Source organism: Apostichopus japonicus, chromosome 4 (genome assembly GCF_037975245.1).
Source record: "Apostichopus japonicus isolate 1M-3 chromosome 4, ASM3797524v1, whole genome shotgun sequence".
Taxonomy (NCBI): Eukaryota; Metazoa; Echinodermata; class Holothuroidea; order Aspidochirotida; family Stichopodidae; genus Apostichopus; species Apostichopus japonicus.
The window spans coordinates 27,232,221-27,242,929 of NC_092564.1; the positions used below are offsets into that span (position 1 = coordinate 27,232,221).

Below are 10,709 nucleotides of genomic sequence, written 5' to 3' on the forward strand. Positions count from 1 at the left end.
GGTTGTGTATACATATGTCCAGGCACGTAGCCAAGGGGGGGCCAAGGGGGCGACCGCCCCCCCCTTGAGCATATTTTTTTTGTATATTTTTATGATATCCCTAGTAATTTCAAAATAGAAAATGCTTGAATGCAACTTACAAGGCCTGGGAAGTGCCATTTCCAGCGATCTGGGAGGCATTTTCGGCCAAAGTTTTCTTGTACGCTTCATGCCACTCGTGATGGCGCTACGCTAAGATAGTTTGCAGAGCCATATTTGGCTCTGATAGTTTGCCTACAGGTTCGCCCCTCCCTTGGCAAATTCCTGGCTACGCGCCTGAGTATGGCAAAGAAGTGGTAAAAGCAGTTACTGTGGGTCTGTTTCAAAACCTGCATGTTCAAAACCTTAGAGAGTGTTGTGGACGATTGGCTAAGGCGTCGGACTTGTGATCCAAGGATTGCTGGTTCGACTCCTGCCTAGTCCATTACCTTGTGTCCTTGGGCAAGATGCTTTATCTCAATTGCCTCTCTCCACCCAGGGGTTAAATGGGTACCTGTGAGGTAACTTGTCATTGGGCGCAGTATATAACTGCAGCCGCCTGGAGGGATTGTCTCTGGGACAGGTTATCATTGACCAGGGATAACATATCTTCTGTAAAGTGCTTTGAGACCTATTGCTGGTATAAAGCGCTATATAAAAGTGAAATATTCTGTGGGTCTGTTTTAAAACCTGCGTGTTCAAAACCTTAGAGAGTGTTGTGGACGATTGGCTAAGGCGTCGGACTTGTGATCCAAGGATTGCTGGTTCGACTCCTGCCTAGTCCATTACCTTGTGTCCTTGGGCAAGATGCTTTATCTCAATTGCCTCTCTCCACCCAGGGGTTAAATGGGTACCTGTGAGGTAACTTGTCATTGGGCGCAGTGTATAACTGCAGCCGCCTGGAGGGATTGTCTCTGGGACAGGTTATCATTGACCAGGGATAACATATCTTCTGTAAAGTGCTTTGAGACCTATTGCTGGTATAAAGCGCTATATAAAAGTGAAATATTCTGTGGGTCCGTTTTAAAACCTGCATGTTCAAAACCTTAGAGAGTGTTGTGGACGATTGGCTAAGGCGTCGGACTTGTGATCCAAGGATTGCTGGTTCAACTCCTGCCTAGTCCATTACCTTGTGTCCTTGGGCAAGATACTTTATCTCAATTGCCTCTCTCCACCCAGAGGTTAAATGGGTACCTGTGAGGTAACTTGTCATTGGGCGCAGTATATAACTGCAGCCGCCTGGAGGGATTGTCTCTGGGACAGGTTATCATTGACCAGGGATAACATATCTTCTGTAAAGTACTTTGAGACCTATTGCTGGTATAAAGCGCTATATAAAAGTGAAATATTCTGTGGGTCCGTTTTAAAACCTGCATGTTCAAAACCTTAGAGAGTGTTGTGGACGATTGGCTAAGGCGTCGGACTTGTGATCCAAGGATTGCTGGTTCGACTCCTGCCTAGTCCATTACCTTGTGTCCTTGGGCAAGATGCTTTATCTCAATTGCCTCTCTCCACCCAGGGGTTAAATGGGTACTTGTGAGGTAACTTGTCATTGGGCGCAGTATATAACTGCAGCCGCCTGGAGGGATTGTCTCTGGGACAGGTTATCATTGACCAGGGGTAACATATCTTCTGTAAAGCGCTTTGAGACCTATTGCTGGTATAAGCGCTATAAAAGTGAAATATTCTGTGGGTCTGCTTTAAAACCTGCGTGTTCAAAAACTTAGAGAGTGTTGTGGACGATTGGCTAAGGCGTCGGACTTGTGATCCAAGGATTGCTGGTTCGACTCCTGCCTAGTCCATTACCTTGTGTCCTTGGGCAAGATGCTTTATCTCAATTGCCTCTCTCCACCCAGGGGTTAAATGGGTACCTGTGAGGTAACTTGTCATTGGGCGCAGTGTATAAATGCAGCCGCCTGGAGGGATTGTCTCTGGGACAGGTTATCATTGACCAGGGATAACATATCTTCTGTAAAGTGCTTTGAGACCTATTGCTGGTATAAAGCGCTATATAAAAGTGAAATATTCTGTGGGTCTGTTTTAAAACCTGCGTGTTCAAAACCTTAGAGAGTGTTGTGGACGATTGGCTAAGGCGTCGGACTTGTGATCCAAGGATTGCTGGTTCGACTCCTGCCTAGTCCATTACCTTGTGTCCTTGGGCAAGATGCTTTATCTCAATTGCCTCTCTCCACCCAGGGGTTAAATGGGTACCTGTGAGGTAACTTGTCATTGGGTGCAGTATATAAATGCAGCCGCCTGGAGGGATTGTCTCTGGGACAGGTTATCATTGACCAGGGATAACATATCTTCTGTAAAGTGCTTTGAGACCTATTGCTGGTATAAAGCGCTATAAAAGTGAAATATTCTGTGGGTCTGCTTTAAAACCTGCGTGTTCAAAAACTTAGAGAGTGTTGTGGACGATTGGCTAAGGCGTCGGACTTGTGATCCAAGGATTGCTGGTTCGACTCCTGCCTAGTCCATTACCTTGTGTCCTTGGGCAAGATGCTTTATCTCAATTGCCTCTCTCCACCCAGGGGTTAAATGGGTACCTGTGAGGTAACTTGTCATTGGGCGCAGTATATAACTGCAGCCGCCTGGAGGGATTGTCTCTGGGACAGGTTATCATTGACCAGGGGTAACATATCTTCTGTGAAGCGCTTTGAGACCTATTGCTGGTATAAGCGCTATAAAAGTGAAATATTCTGTGGGTCTGTTTTAAAACCTGCGTGTTCAAAACCTTAGAGAGTGTTGTGGACGATTGGCTAAGGCGTCGGACTTGTGATCCAAGGATTGCTGGTTCGACTCCTGCCTAGTCCATTACCTTGTGTCCTTGGGCAAGATGCTTTATCTCAATTGCCTCTCTCCACCCAGGGGTTAAATGGGTACCTGTGAGGTAACTTGTCATTGGGCGCAGTATATAACTGCAGCCGCCTGGAGGGATTGTCTCTGGGACAGGTTATCATTGACCAGGGGTAACATATCTTCTGTAAAGCTCTTTGAGACCTATTGCTGGTATAAGCGCTATAAAAGTGAAAAATTCTGTGGGTCTGTTTTAAAACCTGCGTGTTCAAAACCTTAGAGAGTGTTGTGGACGATTGGCTAAGGCGTCGGACTTGTGATCCAAGGATTGCTGGTTCGACTCCTGCCTAGTCCATTACCTTGTGTCCTTGGGCAAGATGCTTTATCTCCATTGCCTCTCTCCACCCAGGGGTTAAATGGGTACCTGTGAGGTAACTTGTCATTGGGCGCAGTATATAACTGCAGCCGCCTGGAGGGATTGTCTCTGGGACAGGTTATCATTGACCAGGGGTAACATATCTTCTGTGAAGCGCTTTGAGACCTATTGCTGGTATAAGCGCTATATATAAGTGAAATATTATTATTACTATTTTTTATTTATTTTTTTATTTATTTATTTATTATTTTTTGGTCATAATAATTAACATTAGGGGCAATATAATGTCATCATCAAATGATGGCATGTTTTTTTTTTAAGCAAGAGAAATTCGTGCTTTGTTGCTGAAAATTGAAAAAAATATGAAGGGTTATGCAAACCTTAAATTTAGCAAAAATTAAACAGTTTAGGAACTAGGAATTCCCACCAAACTAGGGTCTGGTTTATTCTTGAGTTAAAAGTGGGGTTCTATGAAATATTAAGCCTCAAATTATGATATAGCTTAAAATAACACTGAATTTATTTGAACTCTTTGCATTTTTATAATCAACAGGGCATCCTATGCATCACTTTGGGAACAATTTAAAAAAATTGTGATTCTAGAAAAAAAATCATAATGACTAAAGACTTACAATAATTATATGGAAGGTTTTTAATAAAGGACTCAAATATTAAGTCAGGGTGCTAAAATATTGATTTCAAAAGCTCAGAAATATGCTTTTCTCTAAAATTAAAATGTTGGTCTATGGAACTTAGAGCCTCTAAATATTGAAATGATTTTGAAATGTTTTGTAATAACTTCATTCAAATTAGGAATTGATTATATCATTGTTGCTTAATTCAGAAAGACACCCTCTATCTGATGCATTATTGTGGAAAAACTTAGAACCTCATTGTTTTTGCCCAAAAAGTAAAACATATTTATAAGGTTTTAGCCTTAAAAAATTGATAAATTTGGACAAACAGAAATAGAAAGTTCTCAAATGCCAGTCAGGATGCTCATTATGGATTCCTAGAGCTCAGAAATATGCTTTTCTTCTGAAATGTGTTAGTCTATGGAACTTAAAGCCTCTAAATATTTAAATGATTTTTAAAATGTTTTATTATATCTCTTTCAAATTTGGAATTGATTATATCATTGATGCCTAATTTAGAAGGACACCCTCTATATGATGCATAATTGTGGAAAAAACCTAAAATGTCAATAGTTTTGGCAAAAATTAAAACAAAATTATAAGGTTTTAGCCTTACAAAATTGTTAAATTTGAACAAACAGATATAGAAAGTTCTCAAATGCCAGTCAGGATGCTCATTATGGATTCCTAGAGCTCAGAAATATGCTTTTCTTCTGAAATGTGTTAGTCTATGGAACTTAAAGCATGATTTTTAAAATGTTTTGTTATAACTTCTTTTAAATTAGGGATTGATTATATCATTGTTGCTTAATTTAGAAGGACACCCTCTATCTTATGTATAATTGTGGTAAAACTTAAAAAGGTCATGATTTTTGGCAAAAAATTAAACAAAATTATAAGGTTTTAGCCCTACAAAATTGTTAAAATTTGGACAAAAAAAGGTTCTCAAATGCCAGTCAGAATGCTCATTATAGATTCCCATAGCTCAGAAATATCCTTCTCTCTGAAGTTAAAATGTGTAAGTCTATGTATTTTTATGCATATTGAAATGATTTTCAAAATGTTTTATTATAACTTCTTTCAAATTAGGAATTGGTGATATCATTGTTGCTTAATTCAGAAGGACACCTTCTATCTAATGTATAATTGTAGGTAAACTTAAAAAGGTCATGATTTTTGGCAAAAAAATTGTACGGTTTTAGCACTACAAAATTGGTAAATTTGGACAAACAAAAAAATAGGAAGTTCTCAAATGCCAGTCAGGATGCTCACTATAGATTCCCAGAGCTCAGAAATATGCTTCTCTCTGAAGTTAAAATGTGTTAGTCTATGGATTTTTATGCCTATTAAAATGATTTTCAAAATGTTTTATCATAACTTCTTTCACATTGGGAATGTATGATATCACTGTTGCTTAATTCAAAAGGACACCCTCTATCTAATGCATATGTGTGGAAAGAACTTAAAAGGTCATGATTTTGGCCAAAAAAAAAAAACTCATAAGGTTTATAGCCATACAAATTCATTAAATTTGGACCAAAAAAAAAGTTCTCAAATGCCAGTCAGGATGCTCATTATAGATTCACAGAGCTCAGAAATATGCTTCTCTCTGAAGTTAAAATGTGTTAGTCTATGGATTTTTATGCTTATTGAAATGATTTTTAAAATGTTTCATTATAACTTCTTTCACATTGGGAATGTATGATATTATTGTTGCTTAAATTAGAAGGACATCCTCTATCTAATGCATATGTGTGGAAAGAACTAAAAAGGTCATGATTTTGGCCCAAAAAAAAAACTCATAAGGTTTATAGCCATACAAAACTGTTAAATTTTGGACAAAAAAGAAAGTTCTCAAATGCCAGTCAGGATGCTCATTATGGATTCCCAGAGCTCAGAAATATGCTTCTTTTTGAAGTTAAAATGTGTTTAGTCTATGGATTTTTATGCTTATTGAAATGATTTTCAAAATGTTTCATTATAACTTCTTTCACATTGGGAATGTATTATATCATTGTTGCTTTATACAGAAGGACACCCTCCATCCTATGCATTATTGTGGAAAAACTTAAAGGTCATGATTTTGGCCGCCAAAAAAAAAACTTGTAAGGTTTACAAGGCCTTACAAAACTGTTAAATTTTGGACAAAAAAAAAAGTTCTCAAATGCCAGTCAGGATGCTCATTATGGATTCCCAGAGCTCAAAAATATGCTATTCTCTGAAGTTAAAAGTGGTAGTGTATGGATTTTTATGCTTATTAAAATGATTTTCAAAATGTTTCTAAAAATTCCTTTCACATTGGGAATGTTTTATATCATATTGCTTCCTTCAGAAGGACACCTTCCATCTAATGCATCACCGTGGAAAGAATTAAACTGTTCATGATATCTAAATTGGGGCCAAAAACTCAACAAGTTCTCCAATGCCACTCAGGATGCCCACCAGGAACCAGAGCTTGGAAACATACTTTTCTCTGAAGTTAAAAGTGGTAGTGTATGGAATTTTATGCTTATTAAATGATTTTCAAAATGTTTCATAATTACTTCTTGGGAGTGTATTGTATCATTGTTGCTTTATACAGAAGGACACCCTCCATCCTATGCATTATTGTGGAAAAACTTAAAGGTCATGATTGCGGCCGCAAAAAAAAAAAACTTGTAAGGCTTACAAGGCCTTACAAAACTGTTAAATTTTGGACAAAAAAAAAAGTTCTCAAATGCCATCAGGATGCTCATTATGGATTCCCAGAGCTCAAAAATATGCTATTCTCTGAAGTTAAAAGTGGTAAGTGTATGGATTTTTATGCTTATTAAAATGATTTTCAAAATGTTTCTAAAAATTCCTTTTTTCACATTGGGAATGTCTTATATCATATTGCTTCCTTCAGAAGGACACCTTCCATCTAATGCATCACCGTGGAAAGAATTAAACTGTTCATGATATCTAAATTGGGGCCAAACACTCAACAAGTTCTCCAATGCCACTCAGGATGCCCATTACAGAACCAGAGCTTGGAAACATACTTTCTCTGAAGTTAAAAGTGGTAGTGTATGGATTTTTATGCTTATTAAAATGATTTTTTAAAATGTTTCATAATTACTTCTTTCACATTGGGAATGTATTATATCATTGTTGCTTACTTTAGGAAGGAGGCCTTTGTCACTTACGCATCATTGTGGAAAGAATGAAAATGGTCATGATATTTTGTTTTGGTGGAAAATTTAAAAATTTGTAAGGCGATATGAATAGTCTTACTAAATCAATTAACTTGAACAAACAAAATGTTCTCAAATGCCAGTCAGGATGCTCTTTACCGATTCCCCGAGCTTGGAAACATACTTTTCTCTGAATGTTAAAAGTGGTAATGTTTGGATTTTTATGCTTATTAAAATGATTTTCAAATGTTTTTCATAACTTCTGTTACATTGGGAATGAATTATATCATTGGTGCTGAATTTAGGAGGACACCCTAAATCATATGCATATATTTGTGGAACAACTTAAAAGGTCATGATTGTGGTAAAAAGTAAAACAAAAATCATTAAGCTTCAGCATTACAAAACATTAAATTGGGACAAATATAAAAAGGTTCTCATATGCCAGTCAGGATGCTCATTATGGATTCCCAGAGACTAGAAATTTGCTTTTCTCTGAAGTAAAAAGTGTTAGTCTATGGAACTTAAAGCCTCTAAATATTTAAAATGATTTTTAACATGTTTGATTATAACTTCTTTCAAATTTGGAATTGATTGTATCCATTGTTGCCTAACACAGAAGGAAACCCTCCACTTTATGCGTAATTGTGGGAAAAAAATTAAATGGTTATGACTTTGGCCAAAAATGAAAAAAATCATAAGGTTTTAGCCATACAAAATCATTAAATTTGGACCAAAACGAAAGTTTTCAAATGCAGACACATGTATTGAGTTAAAATGAAAAGATAAAATGGGTGTGGCCAAAAACAAATTGAATCACAAGGCTATTGCCTGTTACATAATAAATAATTGGTATCAAATCATTTTAGAAACAGGTCATTATTTTGGCAAATAATTAAAAATCATAATAAGGCAAACAAAATAAGGTATTTATAAGCATGTACAATATCATTATAGTTTGGACAAAATATGAAAGTTCTAAAATAGATTCCCAGAGCCCAGAAATGTTCTTTTCTCTGAAAGTTAACCCTCTAAACATTAAAGTGGTTTTCCCAAGAAAATGTCTATAACCTCTTTCAAGGTAGGAACAGATCATATTCATCTAACTTAATTCAGAATGACAACTTCCAATGTAGGTATAATATTAGAAAGAATTAAAAATAGGTCACGATTGTAGCCACAGAAAAAAAAATGGAGTTAAAGGTGGTAGTCTTTAGAAGTTTTACCCTCTAAACATTAAAGTGATTTTACAAAAAATGGCTATAACTTCTATCAATGTGGGAACAGATCATATTACTTAATTCAGAAGTAATAATAACTCAGAAGTAATAAGTACTCGGACGTAATAAGTCAGAAGTAATAATTCAGAAGTAATAATAACTTAAATCAGAATGACAACTTCCAATGTAGGTATAATATTAGAAAGAATTAAAAAAAGGTCAGAATTTTAGCCACAGAAAAAAATGGAGTTTTAACCCTCTTAACATGCCACTTTTATCTTCAGAGAAAAGCATAAAATTCTTGGTGCTGAGAATCTAAATTGAATGATTTTGTGTTATATGAAATCATTTTGATAATTAGGGACTACCACTAAACAAATGCAAACCAGGGCTCTAGGAATCCATAAAGAGCATCCAGACCTGATATTGAGAATAAAGGACATTCTATGCATAATTTTGGAAAGAATTAAAACAGTCATAATTTTTGCTAAAGAATTTAAAAAAAAAGTCATAGGCTATATATGGCCCTACAAAACTTTCAATTTGGCAGAAGTTTTCAAATGCCATTGTTGCTTTTTGCTGAAGGACACCCTCCATCCTATGCATAATTTTGGAAAGGCCTTAAAAGGTCATGATTGTTTTCAAATATCAAAAATCATTCAATCATTCAATTTGGACAGAAGTCAGGATACTCATAATGGCATCTCAAAGCTCAGAAATGTGCATAAAGTGATTTTCAAAATTTGTCACAATAATTTCTTTCAAATTTGGATTGTATTATATGATTGTTGCTTAATTCAGAAAGACACACACCATCCTATGCATCATTGTGGAAATACTTTAAAAGGTCATGGTTTAGCTAAAGAAAATCATAACTTAGTTAATTTAAATTTAACTTAAATTTAATTTTACAAACTTATTTAATTTGGACCAAATAACAATTTCTCAAATGCCAGTCAGGATGCTCATTATGGATTCTCAGAGCTAGGCCTCTCATAGTATTAAAATAATTTTATGGTTTTAGAGTAACAAAACTGTTAAAGTTGGACAAACAAAAATAGAAAGTTCTGATGTTAAAGTGTTAGTCTATGGAACCAAAAGCCTCTAAATATTAAAATGATTTTTTAAAATGTTATATTATAACTTCTTTCAAATTAGGAATTGATATAATTGTTGCTTAATTCAGAAGGATACCCTCAACTTAAAAGTTCATTTTTTTGGGCCAAAAAATAAAACAAAATTATAAGGTTTCAGCTTACAAAACTGTTAAATATGGACCAAAAAAATGGAAAGTTCTCAAATGCCAGTCAGGATGTTCATTATGGATTCCAAGTTAAATAGTCAGTCTATGGAACTTAGAGTCGCTAAATATTAAAATGATTTTTAAAATGTTTTGTTATAACTTCTTTCAAATTAGGAATTTATTATATCATTGTTGCTTGTGGAAAAAACAGGAAAGCATGATTTGCCACAAAAAAATCATTAGGTTTCAGCCATGCAAAAATCATTAAATTGGGACAAACAACAAAGGTTCTCAAATGCCATTCAGGATGCTCATTATAAATTCCCAGAGCTCAGAAATATGCTTTATACTGAAACTAATAGTTGAAGTCTATTGACTGTTAAACCTCTAAATATTAAAATAATTATCAGAATGTTTCATTTCACTTCCTTTCAAATTGAGAATGTAGCATATTATTTGAACTTAATGCAGTAGGACAACTTCCATCCCAACCATAATTTTGGAAAGAATTAAAAAAAGTCTGTGATTTTAACCAAAAGCTAAAACAAAAAAATCATCAGTCAATAATATTAATAATAATAATAAGTAATATTTTAAGCACATAATCAGCAACACTGCTCAAAGCGCTTTGCAAATGTAAAACCTAAAAACAAATAATAACGAAAACCTAAATATTAAATATATAGAACCAATAAGGCATAAAATGTAAAAGCCCAACAATATAAAAAACACTCGTACTAAACGATAATAAAAAAAATACAACCTGAACGCATACAGTCCAAAACAATTTCAGAAGTATGTAAATAGTAAAATATTTTAAAAACTTAACAAAAGATTAAATCATAGTCTATGTTTATAAATATAAATAAGTATGAGAAACAATAGTATAGTAAGACAATTATTGTAAAAGCCTAAAACAGATAGTAATAAACACCCAATGCTAAACGATAATAAATAGAACCCTAAATTTGGTCGGAAAAAAAAAAAACACCTTTCAAATGTCAGATAGAATGCTCATGATGAGTTACCAGATATGCTTGTCTAGGATCAGTTTAAAGTGGTTTATTGGGAATTTTTAACCCTTTAAAAATAACTCTATATTTTACCATAATCATGACCTTTTAAGTATATGCATAGGAAGGAGGGTGTCTTTTTGAATTATGTAATAATGTATTATTCATTCCCAGGTTAAAAGAAGGCTATTCTAAAACACTTTGAAAATTGTTATGTTATCTTGAGGCTTAAAAATTCCATAGACTACCA

General features: G+C 34.9%; 1 protein-coding gene and 1 long non-coding RNA gene across 2 annotated transcripts in view; both read left to right on the plus strand.

Annotated features, from left to right (window-relative positions):
* The window catches only part of LOC139967011 (tyrosine-protein kinase Fes/Fps-like), a 36,134-nt gene that overhangs the window by 18,898 nt on the left and 6,527 nt on the right, over positions 1-10,709 (plus strand). The window lies entirely within an intron of this gene.
* Positions 2-10,548, plus strand: LOC139967014 (uncharacterized). Its single transcript, XR_011792822.1, has 2 exons — positions 2-5,332; positions 5,635-10,548. It is a non-coding gene; the product is annotated as an uncharacterized lncRNA (long non-coding RNA).